This window comes from Euprymna scolopes, chromosome 9 (genome assembly GCF_053919585.1).
Source record: "Euprymna scolopes isolate OS-2025 chromosome 9, ASM5391958v1, whole genome shotgun sequence".
Taxonomy (NCBI): Eukaryota; Metazoa; Mollusca; class Cephalopoda; order Sepiida; family Sepiolidae; genus Euprymna; species Euprymna scolopes.
Genome location: NC_136490.1, coordinates 51,614,221 through 51,636,720, shown reverse-complemented (window position 1 = coordinate 51,636,720; position 22,500 = coordinate 51,614,221). Strand labels below are relative to the sequence as shown.

At 33.5% G+C, this 22,500-nt stretch overlaps 1 protein-coding gene and 1 pseudogene across 1 annotated transcript in view; both read left to right on the top strand.

Moving 5' to 3' along the window:
* The window catches only part of LOC145284538 (thrombospondin type-1 domain-containing protein 7A-like), a 1,985,627-nt gene that overhangs the window by 621,885 nt on the left and 1,341,242 nt on the right, over positions 1-22,500 (top strand). The window lies entirely within an intron of this gene.
* Positions 7,403-7,519, top strand: LOC145285105 (5S ribosomal RNA; annotated as a pseudogene).

Below are 22,500 nucleotides of genomic sequence, written 5' to 3'. Positions count from 1 at the left end.
TTCTGTCTAACTCTGGAATCTGCACGAAATTTCTAATGGAAGCCTTTATTTAATTTAAAAGTACCGATGTAAAATTTACTTCAAATTGACACTCTTTTGGGGGTTGAAGGTTCAATCTTCAGTGGGAGCGTTATTAAGAATACTATTATGAATTACTTAAGATATCTACACCGTCATGACTGATGAAATGAGGGCATGCTACCCCCACCACCAAATGGATAAAATAAAGGGTTATATTTAAAATTTGGTGCACATTCTTAGTTCGACAAGATACACCTGTAGAAAGTCGTAGGTTACATTGGCTGGAACGTTGTGAAAACAAGTCAAGAAAAGAACAGAAGTCAGGATAATCGAAATACAAATTATCACGATGAAAAGGAAATGAAATATGCAATAAAAGCAATAGTTGTATATGCAGAGACAGGTAGTCACATACTACATTATTGTCAATGTAATCAATGTCAGCAAGGACGGTCATCTGGAGGTGGACGGAAAACAAATCAGATTCTTTGGCGATCATTTCCTTAGCTGAACGCGGCCAAGATGGCCGCCATCAACGGATGTGACGTATTGTGGGCATACTTGTTTGTCTTTACTACGATGATATCCCACAAGAAATGGTCAAGAAAGCTGCAGTCAGATGCAGAATGACGATGGGACCGTTCGGGCATTTTTGTAGGCTAAATTGTACTTCTAATGTGCTGGCTTTTCAAAACCTCACCTAACCTTTTTGTCTCTTCTTCTGTTAAAGAAGTAAGTATATACTATTGCCGCCCATATCTGAGATGAACTTCAAACGGAGCAACTGTTGAGTACAGAGTTTAATATGTCTTGCTCTATTTAAGTGACAAATGGGTCTAACAGTTGCCTTGTTTCTGATATGCTGGGATATGGTTCTTGTCTGTCTAAGGACGCTCACCCTCACAAGCCTTACCTTGTTTTTATTTTTATTTTAAAGCAGTTGGTTTATTGCTTATCGTTTGAGATGCCCACGCCAAAATATGCGGTGCTGCTTAGGCATTTTTGTAGGCCAGAATACATTTTTTTAAAATTATTGTTTTGACCCCTCACTTGAAAACTTGGCTGAGAACAGTAAAACATGATACTTAGTTGATCCTGAACCCTCGCCCCTATGAAGTTTGCGGCTGGAATTGTGATTGGCTAAATGCTACTGCGGTGGACAATCACAACTGGTCAGAATTTGTTTGGAACGTAGTAACACCTCTGAATGGAGTTGGTCCAACCGCTCCAGGATTAATGCGGAACAAGTAAGTACTTGACCTTGTGTCTAACTTCTTGGTTATAAGGCAAATCATATAATTGTAGCTCAAATCTGAGGTCAAGTTGAGGAACAACTGTTGAGCCTTCGAGCTCAATATCTTCTGCTCTATTTACGAGATCAGCGATATTGCTTACGTTGCTGTTGGTGGAAATTATTCTCGCATCGCATCGTTATTATCTTTTACATTACCGTCACGCGTTTGAATACAGGATTCGTAATCTCTGATTCAATCGAAAGGATTAGAAAAGTGGTTTCCATATTTTTTCACGCACAGCCGAGTAACTGAAATGGCCAGAGAGAGAGAGAGAGAGAGAGAGAGAGAGAGAGAGAGAGAGAGAGAGAGAGAGAGAGGGGGGTCTTAGGTTTTCGGATCTAAAAACCTGTTCGTTTCAATTATGTCGTCATGAATAAATTTACACAATCTGACACTTGCTGAGCTAATGCTTTTCAAGGTGTAAAAATTGAGGCAGGATTGAAATTTTTCCTTTTTTTTATCCTTTTAATAAAAGTAAAAGAATGATTTAATTAACGGTAATACAGGTTGTTAAACTTTTGTTACGCACTAGCTGGCGAAACGGATCAACGCTGATTAACTTGTAAATGATATGAAATAAAACGTAAGCTGGTGATGTGTACATATATTCGCACTAAAACCGACTTCGAAATCAAGTGGCGATATCCTTTCCCCCTTTCTGCTACATCTTTCTCACAGAAGAGACGTCACAAGCTCTACTCTATCGTTATTTTCCCTGCAAGTGCTCGACTGAGCCCGCTCCCTGTAAAATATTTACACCCAACACTTTCGTAATTACAATCACTACTAGCAATTGCCCAAGACTAAACGAAAATTCCATGGGCAGAGTTTTTTTTCCCCAGAACTGCTTGTCTGTACAGAGCTGACTAAAAAATGGTCGTTTTCAAGTCCAATGTAAACAAGTTCTTGATAAGCCGTTCTTTTAAATAAATTATTATCCAATTTCCACCATCACCGATCACCACGGTGTTGTCTCACCTTATACTCATTAAACCTTATCATTGAGCAGCCTCCGGACCTTGATAAACGGTGATTCTATAAAATATTTAAAAAACGCTGATACGAACAGTAAATTTCTGTTGAGTGGAAGCACTGCTAACCTGGGTACTGTGTTTGATGTGGGGAAAAAGACAGTAGTTATCCAATGTTTTGATGTTCGTGTATCGTTCTGAAAATAGATTTTCTACCTGATTTTTTGATGGAAAATTAAAATCAAATCAATCGTTACCTCGTTTGGCAATGACCTACCAAAGAAGATTGGTTTCTTTTTATTTTAAGGGAGGTACTTTTTAGCAATCGATGAAAATAATTGAAAATCTGTTTACGTGGTAAGAAATTTTTAATGATTAAATTATAAAACTGCATATATCATTGTTAATTGCTGATACCAGAAGAACAGAATTATCTACAGTTATGTCCATTAATAGTTTGGTGTTATAAATGAGGTTCACTTTTCGGAGAAATGAGACTGAGAGACTCCAAATGTTTCCATCTTGTAAAAGGTAACCAAACCTTATTCTAAACACGAAGATATTATATTTATTTAGATGCCCAGATGTGACGCAACTTATGTAAACAATTTTACCAACTCTCTATCTGTACCTAAGACAAACCAGAATTCGATACTGGGAATCAAGAAGGGAAATCAATAAAAACAAACAAAAAATTGGAGGAAATCGATAATCCAACTTTCTAATCGTTCCAAAGTGAACTGACTCTCGCTCCAGAACCAAAAATAACACTAGTCGTGGAAAAAAGAAATCGACACTGCATGTTTTTGTTTTGTAAACGCGAATTTCTTTGTTCTTTTGCAATTAAAATTGGCATTTCACACCGTTTTTTCCCCCTCTTTGGTTTTTGACGTTCAACTTGCGACTCTGGAGTTTTCTTCTTTTTTTTTTGCCCTTTGGGTTTTTAATTAGCACTTTCCCTTTAGTACGTGTTACATGAGAAAATAAATTTAAACTCATTCGGATCTATTAATATCATTTGTACACTAATAGCGCTGGGAAAGGTATGATCCTCCGAATCAAATATAGAAAAAAATAGCGATTGCATTTATCTCTTCACACGGGCAGAGCTAGTCACAAGGGGTCCTCTGGATTGGAGCAAGGATAAAAATATACCCAGTCTACAAGGATCTCTCTTTTACTGACCCAAGATAAATGAAACAAAGTGTAATTATAGGAACAGATTTTATCTATTGGTTATTTTTCAAAAATTTTTTCTTGTACTCTTTTTCATCCCAAACAAGCACACTGCCACATTGCGAAGTAAGGGTTTGCTAGTTGGGATTGTCTAACTGTGGGGAGTTGAGCAGCAAGATGATTGTTCATATTACATTTAAACTTCTGCAGGTTAGCACAGTTAGGGAAGAAGGGAAAGGGGAGATTTCCATGTCTAATAGTTAAAAGAGAGAAACTGGAAAATAACGGGGTGGGATTTTGCTGTTTTTCATAGTAGCCGGGGTTATGTATATCGAGAAAGGACGCAAATTATGAGTTCATCGCATTCCATTTACTTGTAAAATAGGCATAGGAACGCAACATTGTATTAAGGAAATAGAGATTGGAGATTGTCTGCCAGTGGAGGGGGATTTATTAGATTTGATCCTCTTTTTGGATCCTGTCTAAGAGTGAGAGACTAGTGGTAGACGCACCAGTCCAGATATTTTGCCAGTAATGCAGTAGTTATCTCTGCCAACTGTCTGCTGGGCATGCTATGTTCGAGTTTGGGTTTAGGCAAATTAGATTACTTGTTAGACGCGCGTTGTGGTTAGAAGCTAAGGAAAAACAAGTCTTACCGTGGGTGCTCAGCGAGTGAGTTCAGGCCGAGAAAAGGAAAAACAAAGATAGTAGCCAGCATTTTATTAAGTGTGTTCTCGTATAATCTCGTTTGCGCGTGAAGCTGGAAACTACAAAATGAGCTTCATTTCTCGGTGCTGGGCAATTCCAGATCGGGCAGGAGAGTACACGTTTCGGCAGTACATAGACTGAGGTTAACATCCTTTTTTGTGTGTAAGAAGTGACTCCCCCCCCATTACGGAGGTCCGCCTGTTCTAAGACTGCTTTATTCTTCATTAATGATTCCCAAAAAGTTATGAATTCATCTCATCTCTCTATATCCATGAGTGAAATATTATGTTGGTGCAAGAATAAAGTCGTTTTTTTTTATATATCTGTAGTTGAACGTCAGAAAACGGCACTTTTGCACCAACTTAATAGTAGTGCATATTAGATTATTATATCTGGGCAAGGCAACTAGTTTAGTAGACGGAAAATAACACCTGTGACTAGGTAGATCTCTTATATAGTGCGCATCGTACATATGTACAGGTATGTTGGAAGTATGTCGGCTTATTTACTAATTTAAAAAGTTATTTGCTTCTTCTATTTCATACGTAATACTGAATTGATTAAGGGGGTTGAAGGCTCAATGTTTAGTGTGGACGATACTCGTAATATATTTACGAATTGCTTATCACTTCCACCCGGTCATTTCTGATGGAAAGAGAGCATGCTACCCTCATAGATTAAATAAAGTGTTCCGTTCGAAATTATCAGCAGATTCCTGAGTCCAACAAGGTGCAATTAAAGAACTTCGGAAATTATATCGGTTGAAACCTCAGGATGAGAACAGTAGGCTAAATAAGCCAAATAGTATATACTAGTAGATCTACACGCCTGGTATCAAACAGATTTCTAGTACATTCTCAATATTTCAATCAATATTTCAATCGATATTTCAATCGAAATTATCAGTTTAACCTCCGCTTAACTTTCAGGTGTTTTTTCTTTTCTATCTTCAATTGACTAGATTTCTTTTTTATTTCAAAGGAGTCATCTCTTATCAAGGCCCGGAGGTCACTCGAGGATAAACGTTAATGATTGTACAGTAGTCAATGTGACAATATCATAGTAATTGTTAGTAGTGGAAATTTGGTAAATTTGATGACTTAAGAGGACAACTCATCAAGAAGTTCTTTACGTTGGACTTGAAGACGAACATATTGTAGTCAGTTGGAAAGCAGGCAAACGGAACAGAGTTTCACAAGCGTTCAGGTCTAAGACAGAAGCTTTGTTTATTGAATGCACGTTTAAATTTAGGCATAGATAAAGAGTAGGGGAAATTATTGATATTGGTTTCAGGGAGATGAATTTTTTCGAAAAAGTTTGACAAGGTGTGTGGACCATAGATTGGAGCTCATATACTAATGAATCTACGCACTACAGCTATCGTCGATTTTAACAATTTTACAATTAAGAAAAATATAAAACTGAAAGTACGAAAGAATTGATTGAACAACCACGCAGTTTCTCTTCTAATCATTCTCATCGAAAACTAAATAAATTAAAATGTATTCAGATGAAGTATGCCTGACAAAATCAAATAATTTGTGCTAATTAGATTAAGGAAGAAAAATAAAACGATAACCCTTTAATTAGATAATCAGATAAAGGTATTAAATAAATATCGTCGAAATCTAAGCATTAAAATCGAACGGCGAAATAAATGTTAGCAACCAAAACAAAATGGCTGGCCGACTTGGAACGTAAATGAAAACAAATATGAGTTTGGAGCATGATATGTAAACGGTGTGAAAAATGCGCCAGAAAATGAAAGAAACAAAATGTTGATAATTTAATAAACGCCTACGAAGTTTGAAAAAAAACATAACTAAAGATTAAAAAGACAGAAGTTTATAAATTAATCAAAATAATTTTGCTGTTTCTTCCAAATACAAAACTAAATAAATAAATAAAAAAAATCTTTATATATATATATATATATATATATATATATATATATATATATATATTAGTGTGTGTGTGTGTGGAATTCACATACCGACTGTTTTCTGTGCCAGAGCTCTTTATTATGGCTAGACAAGTTAGTGCCACAAGCTGGGATCGAAATTCGACCGGTGACATTTGGTGCTTCTACTCTCTACGCTAGCGTCCTTCACTAGAATATAATTGAAATCTGAGTGTAAACATTGTCAATTGCCAGCAATCTCGAATTGTTTTACCAACTGAGAAATGTCTTAATAGCTAGTAGTAGTTGGGGATTTCTTTACGAGAGGCCAACTCAAGAAGAGGAACATATAGGCTGTGGCAGAAATATCTCCCAGATTTTGACAAACGATCTTCCCAGTCACACGCATGTAGTTTCTGAGCGATCATTAATTTGTATGGATGAAACTGCATATCAGTGTGTAGAATTCTTCTACCTGTTCAGACAGACAATTCCTAGGCCAAAGCATGTTTGCGAGCTGAACGCGTAGAAAACTGAGTAACAGGAAGTCTCACAGCTCGAATACTCGAATGTCTGCCGTTCGAGTGATCTGAGACCTTACAGGTGGCTTTCTTTTAAATGCCGATCATATAGCTCTGAAATTAGCAACCCATAATTGTATTGATCTTCTAGCTGGAACAGCATCATGTTGTCCTAACTTGTAATGAACTCTCGAAGCTCACTGTGCTGCTCTCTCCCCCCTCGCTCTCTTCAAAACTTCTAAGCGTTGTGCTATTCGATATTGTCCAAATGCCTAAGCTCAATTTGTTTACACAGGGAGCATCGCTTAATATGCAAATGACGATTTGTATATCACTTCCTAATATGTTCAGCCCAATATAGGGAGCATTATAATCATCCACATGCAGAACTGTTTCGCTGTATCGCAGCACATCAGTGCGAAGTAAAGCAATGATGAACCTGGCCAGTACCAGATGGGTGACTATTTGTGAATGTTAGGTGCTACATGTACTGCGCTGGGACGCACCAGTTTCCAGGTTTGCATCTAAGGGTACGTTCATACCCACTTAGAGAGAGGCACACTTAATCTCCCTAACAACAACCATCTAGGACAATAGAAACTCTGATGTAAAATCGAAGGTCTACTGACTGCTTTGTGTTATTCAAGTGTACCTACTGAGATTAGCAGTTGTTCAAAAATATGGATGGTTCTTCACAAGCCTTCACCACTATAAACGATTTATCTGGTAACTTGATTGTTGTGTGAACCTCATATAACGAAATCGAAGGGCTAATCCATTATATATATATATATATATATATATATATATATATACGGCATAATCGCGTTGACACGCCGGTTCTCGTCAGATCACCGAAGTTAAGCAACTTTAAGCCTGGTTAGTATCAGATGGGTGACCATTTGGGAATTCTAGGCGCTGTATGTGCTCTCCGCTTATCTCAGCATTTGTTCCCGGTTGCCCTGTACATATACTTCACACTTGCCACTGGTATTTAACAATGTCGTCCCAGGAGAGGTGTGGTTGGATATTACGCACCTCCTGCCACAAAAAATTCACGCGCAAGCAACCCTTTGTGGGTATCCATAGTCTGTCTAAGACCGAAGGAGTCTGCTATATATATATATATATATATATATATATATATATATATATATATATATATATATATATATAAAACCTCGTATGATAGAATTATGATGCAAATTAGTTCGATCATAGTTTTGTTCTTGTTGGATTGGGATGCAGTTCTGTTTGGTAATAAGATATCTGTTCTCCTCGGCTTTACTTTCTCTCTGAAAAAAAAAGGTTAGTTTATTACTAATCGCCTGAGCTTATCTATTGAGGAGTGCCGACATGGTTGCTCAGGATTTTTTTCTAGTCCAGAGTGTGTGATTCCTTGTGCGCGAGTTTCTCAAAATTTCAGTGGTCACTGTCTCTGTCATATGTTTGACATTATATCTGACTAAATCTGATTGACTTTCATTTGCACGATACCAGAATGATAAATTGTTTAAAAGCGTTTTGATTTTTGTCTGCAAGGTTTTCTTTTTTTTTAACATGATGCCGGTTGTATGTATGCAAATATATTTTAGCTTATATATATATTAGTAATGGGACGATTCAGATACAATTACGGATTTTTATTCTTTATAAATCTCAAAGTAATTTACAATAAAGTTGGTATTTATTCCCCATTATTGTAAATACACATATTAGATGTGCAGATATTTTCTCATATGTAAAAATACACTAGTGAAGGATGATCTATTGATTTTGGATTTAAAATCAAATATTTATTATGTTATCATTATTAACCATAGGGGAAGATTATGCTTTGAACAAAATCAAATTAAAAAGACTGAACAAAATCAAATAAAAAAGACAATTAAAAGAATTATTTTTGGCATCGGAATGTAAGCATATATTTTTCTGATCCTGATATCAATTCAGATAACTCCAAAAGTTCAGATTCCGATCAGTCCTCGCAACACATATATTCAGTTATAAAAACAAGAAGTAAAAATTTAGTTTACAAGCCAAAACATTCTGTAAGCTTTAAGAGAATATAAATATTATTATTATTTATAAAATAATCAAAACCAAATAAAAAAAATTCAATACCACTTAAATAATAATAATAATAATAATAATAATAATAATAATAATAATAATAAAATAATAATAATAATAAAAGAACGCAATTAAAATTTACAAGAATTTATTGTTTGACAGGATACTCAAGAAAAAATATTAAGATGTCCTTCAAAGAATGTATTCTTTTTTATTAAGGGAAAGATATTAGCAAATAACTATTATAGCAAAGCTATGAATTTGCTCGTACGGGAATAAGTTGATACTGTATTATATGAAAGTGAATCATATATGCAAAGGAAGTCAGTGTAAAGAGCTCATGAAATGGAGAAAAGAAATGAAAAATGACAAAAATAAATTGAAAATGAAAGGATATACAATGGTTAGGTTGTACCAAAAGGCGAATTGGTCATAATATTAAATATCTTTATGGGAAATCGTCCGTATAGTATATATACAAACAAACATAGTAACAATAAAATAAAATACGCATCAAGTGCGCTCGAAACCAAATCACAACGTAATATTAGGAAAATAAACAAATAGTTTTTTTTTTTACATAGGCATTGCAACTTATCAACGCCAGGAGGCCACTCATGGATACGGGTTAAAGAGTGTACAGTAGAAATTGGACAATATAGTAATCGTTAGTAATGGAAATTCGGTAAATTTATTAACAAGTGGAACGGCTCATCAAGAACTTGTTTAAAGACAACCATATTGTAGTCAGCTGGAAAGCAGGAAAACGATAAACAATTCCACAATTCTAAGACAGAAACTTTGTTCATGGAATCTACGTTTAGGTTTAGGCACAGATAAAGTACTTGTTTGAAATTTATCACAAATATATTTCGGAGGTAGACTCCATCTTCAGCGTGTTGTTTTGTTTCTTTTTTTCTTTTTCTTCTTCCTTGCCATGTTGTAAATTTGGAGAAGGAAGTTTGTTTGTATAGAGCTGCGCGTTGTATCTGGCGGTTGTATTTTAAAATGTTTGAACTGTGCGTAGGTAACGCGAGAATAACGTCAAGAATGAGAGTTCAATAGAAACGTTGTTTTAATTTGAATAAAATAAAATACGCATCAAGAGCGCTTGAAAGCCAAATCACAACGTAATATTAGGTAAATAAGCAAATATTTTACTTGTTTGAAATTTATCACAAATATATTATTATTTAAGATGTGTGTTAATGAATACAACTAAAAAATGAAATATTGTTGAGTGTATTTTCTTTTTACATCAAAAGCAGAGTTTTAAATATAAAGCTTGCAGGCTTCCTTTTTTTTCTGTAATTCTTGTCCTTCGACCCAGGATCAAGGATTTGCTACTGACCAGAGTGCCCCTTTTGGGGGAGCTGCCCCCCCATTAAAAACCGACCTCATGTCTGAATCTGCCCTCGTGGGGAGACAAGTAAACAAACAATATATATATATATAAAGTTTGCATACTTTTAGCATAGTATATTTCTGATCGATATTATTACAACTAACTTTTCCATTTTTGCTTACTTTTTCGACACAAGTGAAATACAAACCTCGTAATAAGTCTTGCTAAGTTACTGTTTTAAATTTATAAAAATCCAATTCGAAACATATCTTTTAAATTATTTATTAAAAACAATAAAAATCAGACTTAATATTAGGACTACTATATTCACTAAATGCATAATGCAGCACTGGACAAAACATGAATAGTAGATTAGAATTTAAAAGCTGATGGGACATTTTTTTTTTTTTTTTTTTAGCACCAAATTTAAAAATTTAAAAAGCATATATTTCGATTTACGAATGTCGCTACTATAATGAAGAAAACCGAAATATTTCTAATATGTAGAATTAATTTTTTACAAAGGGGTCACCACATATCAAGGCCCGGGGACCACTCGAGGATAAGGGTTACTGTGTGTAGGGTAGTAAGTGGGACAATAGCATAGTAATCGTTCGCAATGGACATTTAATATAATTACATTATTTACGAGGACGGTTCAATAAGAACTTGTTTACGTTGGACTTACGACGATGATATTGGAGTCAGCTGGAAAGCAGACCAGCGGAACAGAGTACCAGCTCTAGGAAAGAAGCTTTGTTCATGGAATCCACATTTAGGTTTAGGCACGAAATAGATAGTGGGGGAATTTTTTATAGTGATTTTGGCTAGTGACAATGTTAGTTCTGCGCTATTCCTCTGTTTTCTTGTCAAAAAAACTTTCCACAGCTTCGCATGCAACTTCTGAGCCTTTCTGTTCTTGGTGTCGGGGGTAATGGAAGTTCTGGTTGGTTTATTGTACAGAGTGAGCTAAACGTAAGTTATTTTTTGTTTGTTTTTGTTTTTAATGTGTTTGTGGCTGGAGGGGGGCAGCTATTTGCGCTTAGTCTAGCACCGACTATGAATATAAAGTAGAGGATCTAACAATGCCTCTTTTCTGTGAAAGTCTAACGTTGTACATAATTACACGTGAGACCCGCACGTTGTATGTGGTCTACGTCGCAAAGGAGACCAAGACAAAAAAGAACTCAACAGCAACATTTACTTCCTCATTTTCCCACCACGCGTGTCTTCACGTTACGGCTGTGATCTCACTCACCTCTCTAACGTGATAGTCTTCTCTAACTTCCCCCCCTTTTCATAGTCATTATTTTTCCTTACCACGACATCATTTTTCTCATGGCTCGGTATTTGCATATAGCCGCCAATGTGTTCTGTTACAAAAAGAGTTGCAGGAAGGATCATTTCTCCACTAGATTGTGAAGACAGTTTTGTATTCTGTGAAGGTACGAAAGAGTGTTCCGAGCAGAACTTCTATAGTACACTCGTATAAGGTTCGCTAGGTGGTGGACCCTTGTGTTTGAATGAAGTATGGCCCTATCAAGGACTAGAACATCCACCCTCACACACACACACACACTACCTTCTTTATTTGAGAAATGGTTAATTTATTTGTAATCGCCTAAAGCGCTACTACAACGGAATTCCGACGGGGCAGCTCAGGCATTTTTTGCAGACCAAAGATCACACGCTTCTTGGCGTGCTGGCTTTTTAATACCAATCTTCCGACCTTGTCACATAAATATTCCCATTGTCAGTAAAATTAACTATTCCATTAAGACAGACTGTATACGGATTTCTCCGAAGGTTTAAGTTCTCCTCATGATCCACTTGGTGCTTCTAAAAGGGTTAAAAATGTTCAGTTTCGTTGCAGAGGACGTGGCTGGCGATGACAAGGTCCTTCACATGCATTAAGCTAACCTCGGTTCACGTTCATTGTGAATACACTGAATGGCGGTGAGCAATCTATAACAGATCACTCGCAGTGCCTTCAGAGAGAGAATATGAGCTAATTTTGAATGGAATTGAATCCCCTCTTTGTCTAAATAAACGTTGCTTGAATTAGCTGAAAACAGAAAAGAGACGGAAGACCGGGTAGCATGGAAAGGAGAGGGGGCGATTAAGATCAGTTCGGGCTGACCTAAGAATTTTCTTTCTACAGATGTATCCAAGAAATTTCTTTATACATATTCTCTTGCCTATGCATCTGTTTGAAGGCTTTAGAAATAGTCGATAAACAGTACAAAAAATACCTAATTCAATAACCGAAAGAATATCTTAACTATATAAGCAACGTTTCTGTTTCTTTTTTCTTTTTAAGGTTTAACCTTTCTATAAAAACGTGAACGGACGTACGCTCAGCTAACGTCAATAATTATATATGCAATTTTAATTTTTATGAGAAAAATAGAACAGGCTTAATCTTAGTAATAATAGGTATTAGCGGGACCTGTGGAAATTCCACAGCCGCATCTTTCATATGAAATGTATTGCCCTCTTCGCATTCTGTGGACGTTTAGCGTGAATGGAGATCCCGCAATATTATTGTAGCCCTTTTGTTAAAACTGTAAAAGTATTTATCTAAGTAATCTGGTTAATGTAGTGTCAGGATATATCTGCTTATGACGGTTTATTTCCAATATCCTTATACCATAAGACATATTTTCTTATGTATGGACGCTCAGCGCGAACGGAAACCTCACGATTTTATTATACCATCTTTAGGCAGAACAGATCCTAGCGAGAAAACCAAAAAGGTATATTTTAGTTTCACGTACGACCCAAGAGCGACATCATTTTTTTCATTTTATTTTATTTATTTTTATATTTTTTACACGGCGTCTTTAGTGATCGGGAATTATTGTTATTACAAAGGAGGATGGAAGGTCATAACATACTACGAACATTAAATTAGCGTATCTATATACTTATTTAATGTTCGTCGTATGTTATTCACTTCTATCTTCCTTTTTTATAAATAGGCTCTTCGATCGAATAATTTATAATCTGAAAACCGTGACACACGTACGTATGTCAGATATTAGAATATACAATATATAGACAATAAAAGTAATGCAAAGAATTAGCACGTATTCACATTTTTATGAGCACAGATTGGCTTTACTCTCTTTTTTTTTTTTGTCGATGTGATGTGTCTTTACCGGCCTGTAATAAGACAAACACATTGACATAATTAACAAAAAGTGTACTATAAAAGTATGTTACAAAAGTGCACGTCATGATCCTGGAGCCATAACTGCCTTTAATCATTAACATGAAGTTTTAAATACCACTGTATTTATTCTTTGGGTAAGTCCATTATTTTCTGAAATAGGTCTATCAGCTTACCCTATCAAATATAGTGTTTTGTCTTATTTTTTCATATTGATTTATTTTAGTCTTATTGATATTAGTTTTGCTTATTTCTTCTCGATCAGTTTTGTCTTTTTTTACTTATAAAGTAGCTTTGAATCAATTTTAAGTGATAGCGAACGGGTGGAGACAGCTAGTTCATAATAAATTACATAGCAGAATATATTCTATATAAAGGACATCGATATATCCATGTCTGACTTAACATCTTGTCAGATTTTCCAAATTAAACTCAAATAGCATTTAAGCTTACAGATCAAAAAGTGCTCTTGAATAACCAATTTTCATTCGTTATTATACTACCATGTTATTGGCAATATAATAATATACTTCGCCAGAATTTATTTTCAAAATGATCTAGTTGATTCCTAATATGAAACATATTTTGATTTGTAAGCTTAAATGTTATTTGGGTCGGATTTTGAAAACCTGGCAAGATGTTAACTATGTCAAAACATAGACATATCAATGTACTTTATATAGAATATATTATGCTATGTAATCCATTATGAATTAGTTTTCTTCACCTACATTCTATCCCTTCGCAAATTATTTTAAAGAATTACTTTAAAATAAAATTAGCATTTTAGATTGAAGAACATAATAAGAGTTGTCTACCTTATAAAGCAACAAACAGAAATTAAGAAACAAGATTGTTTCACTGCATTATAGCTAACATTAGGTCGGTAAACTTGGTGGTTTTTCTATTTATCTTTTGTCAACAAGGCTTGACAGAATATTCAGCAAGCTCGAAATATTAAAATTATAATAAGTTATATACTTTTTACAAGCTTATTTAAAAAATGTTAATGATAAATTCTTATAGTGATGTCCTCTGATGTCATGCCGTCTCAATTCTTTCGTAGTTTGATGTGAAGTTTTATTTGAGACGGTGTAAAGAGTCTTTCTCTGTTGGACTCTTCAGTATTTCTTTTCGATAATTAATAGAAATCATGTGAATCAAATACGTATAGTTCCCTTATTAATTCTCTTATATGTATTAGTTGTGTTGAGAAGGAGAGACACAGATACACAACTAGTCATCTTTAGACCAATATTTAAGATTAATCTCTATTTCTCTTTCGATTCGCTTCTTAACTAAATCTCCCCATTGCAAATCAATCATATTTCTTATTTTTATTTTTCAACGTCTACCCACGTTTTCCATGCATATCAATTTTTAACGTTTTGTCATTTTATTTCCGATTTGTATTAGAGAAATGGTCTCTTTCATAGACAGATATGCGTTTTCCCTTTATCGATTAATGAATATATATATATATATATATATATATATATATATATATATATATATATATATATATATAAGAATAAAAATTACAATAAGTTTACCAAGGTAATCAAAATGGTAAAATTAAAATATATTATAAATATTGGAGAGTTAATATTTACAAGTAAAATAAACTCAGCCAGATGTAAAAGCTCAACAAAAACCGAAAAGGAAATAGAGCTTATAATATGAACAAATGATTAATAAAACATGTTAAAAGACATCTTGAAAAAGAGTTAAAAACATATTTAATTTTAAAAAAGGAAACACAAGATAAGTGGATAGTCCTTAATCCGCGGAGTTTCGAAACTCCGCGGATTAAGGACTATCCACTTATCTTGTGTTTCCTTTTTTAAAATTAAATATGTTTTTAACTCTTTTTCAAGATGTCTTTTAACATGTTTTATTAATCATTTGTTCATATATATATATATATATATATATATATATATATATATATATATATAGTCATTAGCTATTAGTAGAACTCATGTAAATTCCATAGGATAAAATAAACAATTAAGAGGACCCTTTAAAAATATGATTTGTATTTTTATCTAATATACAAAGATAAGTTAGTCAAATTCTTGAAGTTAGACCTTAATAATATTGTATCTGATAAATGGATATTGGATTACGATTGTGATTTATGTAAACTACTAATTTGTATTCTTTAAATAAAAAATTCCAATCATTCTCATCAATTGCATATACTAATGGGACCAATGTAAATTACCTTGAACAAAATGAATCAAGATGGACGCTTAAAAAAAGGAAAAGCAATTTCTATTCTTGCTGTATATAAATCATATTGTTACCTCTATAGAAACGATATAAAAACGTACAATAAAAATTTATTTTACTTCTGCTTATCATCGCCATACCGGAGCAGAATACAACACTTATACAGATACTTTCAGGCTTTAATATCATTGGAGAAGAAAGCATGCCAGGAGAAGAATAACTAATAGTTTGCCATTAGCATGTTTTCAAACACACTTCCTGTCAGAAGTTCATGATAGAGAAAAAAAAAATGAACAGGAATAAATATCTCTCAACTAAATGTTGATTTTTTTCTAGAATTTCGGTCGAACTATTAATCAAAGAGTCTCACCTCCTTGCGGTTTATTAACAGACTTTCTTTATTTCTCTTTTCACATTCTTTCTCTCCTGATTGATTAGTTTATAAGACAAGACCGACGGCTTAAAGTTAGAATCAATTGACTACAGAAATAATTACCGGTTCTTGTCGATTCCAAAAAGCAGCCAATCAGATACATGAGTGCATTTTAAAAAGAATAAAACCCATACAAAAAAATATACATTTGCCGTTTATCAATCAATTAGATTAACCCCCCAAAAAAGTAACAACGGTTTTACCATGTGTTTATTTGCATATATTTGTCATAAACTAATGGGTACAATGTCAATTTAATGGAATAAAAAAAAGCAATGAGAATTTTTTTTAAGAAATAAAAGATTATTTACATTTTTATGTAATATATAAAGAAAAGTTAATTGGATTCTAGAAATTGGATGTGAATATCCTTGAATCTCAAAAATCGATATTTAGTTTTGACTAGCCAGTCATTAGTATAATTTTTTAGTCTGTTCTTTACAGAAAAATTCCAATCGATTTCATATAATAATATAGCTTATATACATATATATATATATATATAGAGAGAGAGAGAGAGAGAGAAAGAAAATGTAGATTCCATATAATAAAGTGACCCATGTAAATTTCATAAAATAAAATAATTTTTTTTTAATAAAGAAAGTGTAATTTGAATTCGTATTACATATAAATTCTATTGTTACCTTAAATCTATGCATAATCTATAATTGTGACGATCAAGATTGTTCCATGAGACATAGATTAATGGATAAAACTTAACTACTGAATCATGGTTTCTGTTCTGTTGGATGGGACATATCTCTCAGGTGCAATTCTTCGTATCTAGTATATAAAACTCCGTCAGATTCTCTAAGTTAGATCTAAACAGCATCGCATGTGTCAAATCGATATTTCATTCTGACTAGCCAATCATTTATTTAACTTTTTCAATCCGTGTTTTTAGGTGTAAATATCCTATTGATAACATATACTACTGGAACCATTGTAAATTTGATAGAATAAAAAGGAGAATAGAAAGTGAATCATGGATTTACTTTCAGCAGCCTCGTAGCTCTAGTTTGCTTTATTCTGTCCTTTAGTCCTCGCATTCCATAAGCGGTGGTTTAAACAAAAGGGAAAGAATTGTTTTTTTTATGTCAGGATTTTTCCATCCAACACTTGTTGTTGGTTAGTACTTCATCTTGAAGTATATTTTATCTTTTTACATCAAGTAGCTTCATGTCTTATCTGGGGTGATTTACATTAAAAATAAACAATTAAAAGAAGGGCTTTAAGAAATAAAATAAGACTGAAATGTTCATAGTATGTAAAATTTTATCATTGTTTTTCCAATAAATTATACAAAATATATTACATATGACTGATATTTTTAAAGTCAATAGTTTCTCAATGATGGCCACTTCTACTAATTCAATTCTCATCCAAATTTGATGCAGGTTTTCTGCAATAGAATCGACACATCTCAGTCTATATTTTCTTTTCATAAAATTGAAATTTGATGGGTAAGAAAGTTCACTCATCATCTATAAGTAAAACACCTCAATGGCTTTGACTCTTCATAATTTTTTAATTAAATGAGCAAATTTGTATATTTTGGATTCATCGGACTACGGTTCTCATTTTGAGTGATTTTCACAACGTTTTGGTCGATGTAACCTTCAACATTCTTCAGGTGTACGGATCCATGGCGCATGGTTAGAGTACTTAGAAAAAGTCAAAGTCACTTTCTCCTGAAAGTTGAAAGTTCAATTCACAGTGTAGACGACCAAAAATACAATTGCGAATTACTTTGGACCTCTATTAATTCATGGCTGATGGAACAAGAGCATGCTTCCCTTATGAAGTAAAGAAAATGCTCCATTCGAAATTCCGTCATAATTTTCGAGTTAGACAAGATACATCTTAAGAAGGTCTGAAGTAACATCGACCGAAACGTTGCGAAAATTACAATCAAGATGAGAACGGTAGTCTGATGAATCCAAATAATATTAAGAACCAATCCTCATCTCAAAAATTCAGAAACGTCATATTAATCCACTTCTAAAAATCAATTCGGATTCATGAGAAAACTAATAATATTTATAACGAACTATAGATAACAAAAGGACTCATTTGCTATTATTATTATTATTGTTATTACTTAATTTTTTGTCTTATCTTGTGCCGATGTTAGAGGTTTCATAAAATATATCCAACGTTTCCTATCTATTTCCATTTTGCCTTCACCGCCCACGAGGATCAGGTCATCAAATGACCCCCTTCATATCGTGAGTGACAAATTGTTTGGATCATCGACAGCGATGTGGAACACATGTTGGAGAGTTTTGGATGCTTAACGGCGAGTGAGCTGGACTTGCCAATCGAGAATTTGTAGTGCATTGTAATTTTTCATGAAAGCCTCTACAGTGAGACCTGTATCCAATGTTCTGTATCTAGCACCATGTCATTTTAGATGATACCAGGCTTTGAATAATTAAATGTGTATTAAAATTAGTAATGACAAGGAGTAAACTCGTAACCATTTGGCTGATCAAATGAATAGTTTTATGAATAAATCAATTTACTTAAGTTGTCACCCTTTTTTTACCTTAATACATTAAGAAAAAAACTAGTCGGATCCGTGGAAATTACACGGAATGAGAAATATATTGAATCAACAAATATTTTTTGATAAAGCTAATTTTTCTGAATAGCACAAAACTTAGTCTATTTGAACAGAAATCTATTAATACGCAGAAAAAATATGCTTTTAGTAACATTTCTATGAAAACAGTGTCCATTGTATTTTAAATATAGAACTGACCCAAATGAGATAAATTAATAAATACTTAGAAAGTAATGTTGTGCTCCATAGTTCAATACAAATAATAAAATCACATTGTAAGAGACAATCTTTAATTTGCTTCTTCAGTTCAGCACCTCCTGGCAGACAATGTTCTTTTTCGCCCTGTTTCTCTATTTTACGTAGCGTTTTGTAGACGTTTTTCTACGGTGAAGAACTGTTTCATGCCAAAATTAGCACGAGTCTCTTTCTCACAAGATTCTAACAATGATCATTTATTATTGTAATGGTGCGTTAAAACAAGGCTATAGTAAAGGGTGGACACTCTCATATTATTGTCCAGGGTTTCTAGATTGGCATTTTTAAAGCCAAAATTTGTGAATTTTGACCTATATTGAAATCAATGCGCTCTTATAGCGCGTATAGAAAACGCGAATTGTTCCCTATATTGAAACACTTGAGCATCTAAAAATTGTATTTGGTCTTTTTCAAAGTGTAATGTACGGACTAGCTAAGGAAAGAACAAGAAGAATACTATATAAATTACAATGGGATTAGAATTACAGTAGAACTTAAACTAGTTATCACTCCTTTTGATAAACAATGACGTTGTTGTCCTGTCGAATATTTGACACTATTTAATCCTTAATCTCGAATGACATTTGGGCCTTGTATAAAGAGTACGAAAAATTATTGATATCCTTAAAAACAAAATGATATCCCATTTCGTTGTTTCATTTGTCAGATTTTTTTTTTTTTCAAGTTTACTCGGTTATATTAAGAGAAACAGATGAAAAAATATATTTTTTCAAAATTGCTCTATTTGAAGAGGGTCATCAATTCTAGAAATTGAAGTAGAAACAATGTTAACACAAGGATGACTTAAATTTATAAATGCACATTAAAAATAACAGTAAAAAAATCGTTAGGGGAAGAAAAACAATGGCTCAATGACAAACTATAAAAACTATTATAAAAACAGACATGAAAATATTTTTGTTAGCGCTTTAAACATATTGATTTTTTTTTATTACAAAACAAATAATAAAGAAGACTGAAGGCAATTATTGATATTGACAATTCAGCAAATAAAAAGAAATTTCAACGAAAGGAAACTGGTGCAAAAATTTAAATGAATAACGGAATAATTAAGAGAAAAAACGCCAGTTTAAAAAGGAAATAGACATTAGTAATATTTACTTATTAGCTAAACAGGATATTTGATTATCTTTATTCAAGCGCAATATTTATTTTAGGTTCATGAGGGGTGAAAAATAAATGGTATCGCTCGTTCAAAAAAAATAAAATCACCAATTAAACCAAGTCGTTTGCTTTACGTCAATTGGCAAACCAGAGGAATGCCGGACACAACGTCCGCAGTAAAGGGTGTTTAGTCGAATTTGGTTGTTGATATTATATTGTTCTGGATAGCGCATTCTTGTGGTTTTCAAAGTTTTATTTTTACTAATTTTTATTAATTAATGTAATTATTTAATTTTGAATGAAAGTAGAGAATATTTCAAAAAACGCATTTCCCATTTTAAGAATATCTTTCTAAATAATCTTCTGCGGTTTACTGCTGAAATAAAAACGATATTATTATAAAAAAAACAAAACAAAAAACCATTGCTATGATAGCGAGAGGGGGCATTGTTAATTATTCTGTATTTTCACACACACAAAAAAAAAATTTTACATTTGAAAAACAAACTCTTTTCACAAATTATATCAGTAGGAATCAAATTAGTTTTTCAGCTAAAAAGCCAATTCAATATAGTGTGGCAGATGGGATGATGATTCGGAATATGAATCGAAAAAAAAAGGAACTATTTTGGGGTATCGTGATTGATATTGGAATCAGAATATTTTGAGCCTAAATTCCGATTCCAAATACTATTCTTTTAATTGTTTTCTTGTATAGATTTTTTTAACTTAATTTTTTATTTCTGATACTAATGATGAATATTTATTGAGTTTAAATTGCCAGTAAAATTTAAATTTATATACGATATTCAATTTAGTTTAAAATTTAACGTAGCAGTGCGCTCTTATAGCGCGTATGGGAATATCAGCAGCAGCTTATCATATCTGACTAGCGAAAAAATTAGCAGCTGTCGCCGTCTTAGCACATATGCAAATTAAGCGAGTGTGAACGCGTTGACATAACGGGAAGGAGAAAAAAAGGCAGAAAAAGGACAGCACATGGTCGAAAAACGGAAACTTGTTTGACTCCGGTGCGCCGAGAGAGAAAATGCGCCGCGTGGTCGAAAAAACGGAAAGGCAAGCGACGAAAAAGACACGTGCGTGAAAGGGCGTCATAAAAGACGAGGTCGACACCTGATATTTTGAAACACAGCGAAGTGCATTGTCGGAAATTACTGGAATAAATGCTTTTGTTTTCACCTAAAAACATGCCGAGTCCTATTTTTATGTTCTTCCTTGTTTGATCGTACCAGACAACGTGCGGGTCCGAATGGTTGAAAGTTGACGACACGGTTCGAGTGCAAGGGACACCTTACAGAAATGACACAGATAAGAATAGCACAGATAAAAACACGAGTGGATGAAGAGAAAATGATGGCACAAGTGAAAAATGTAGGTGAACTCTGATAATGAGTTTCTCAAAGTCTTAGATGCAACATCGGATCATCCCATAATTTCTGTCCGAATTTATGAATAAGGGAAAAAAGTGACTAAATGTTACATTTTATTAAAGATTTAATCATCAATATACTTTCCTGATTATCTATGGCTTCCTTCAATCTATTAACAAGCTTATTAATTCCATCACTATAAACTTCTTTTGGCTTTGATTCGAAGAATTCACAAATATCAGTTTCAATATCTTTCTGTGTTACGGAAGCTGTTCCTTCCAAAGGAGTTTGTTAGTTACGAAACAAATGGTAGTATGAAGGAGCAATTTCAAGAGAATATGGTGGACGAGGAATTTTTTCCCAGCCAAGTTCTTCGATCTCTTGTGAGGCGATTCTTGTTGTGTGGGGTCGTGCATTCTCCTGATGAAACATCATCCCTTTCCGATTCACGACAGGACTTTTTTTTTCTCAAAGATGTGTTCAAGCGCTCTAAATGCTGACAGTAGATTTAAGCATTATTTGTTGCATTGTTGGTGGTAACAATTCAAAGTGGAATATCTCTAGCCGGTTCGACTGCTGAGTCTCCTTTCTTGAACTCATAAAGCATTATATGCCTCAAATGATTATTTGGCACTTGCCTGTTGTAATCAAGCAAATTTAAATTTAATAGTTCTGTAAAAAAATGTAATCAGTTAAAATGCATATAAACATAAAAATCTAAAAAAATTACGCAATATTTTTTAAGTATCGTCCAATTTAAAAACAAAGGTAAAAATTCGGACAGAACTTATGGGATGACCTGGTACATAAACAGAAACACTTCCCATGTTTGTCAAATAATAAAAAAAAATATCTACATTTAAAACTAGAAAATTTCCTTCCAAAAGATAATGAATTTTTAACCTTTTAGACGATTAGTCGATTTTGGAATCGGAATTGAATTTTACTTATAAATAAAAAAAAAATACTTGGGGAGGGGATCACCACTTATCAAGCCTGGAAGCCACTCTAAGATAAGGGTTAGGTCAACGGTGAGACAACACTACGAAGATCAGTCCTGGTGGAACTTAGGTAAGGTTTAAATATATAGGAAGACGGCTCAACAAGTACTTGATTACATTAGGCTTGAAGATGTCTATGTTACAGTTAGCTTGACTGCAGCTCCACGGTATCGTGTTTTACAGACGGCTAGTGTTAGGAAAGAAACTCTGTTCATGGAATTTTCATTTAGCTTTGGGCACAGATAGCGAGTAAGGGAAATTGTGGACGGTTGTTTATTTCAATTTATTTATTTTTAATTGAGAGTCACCACT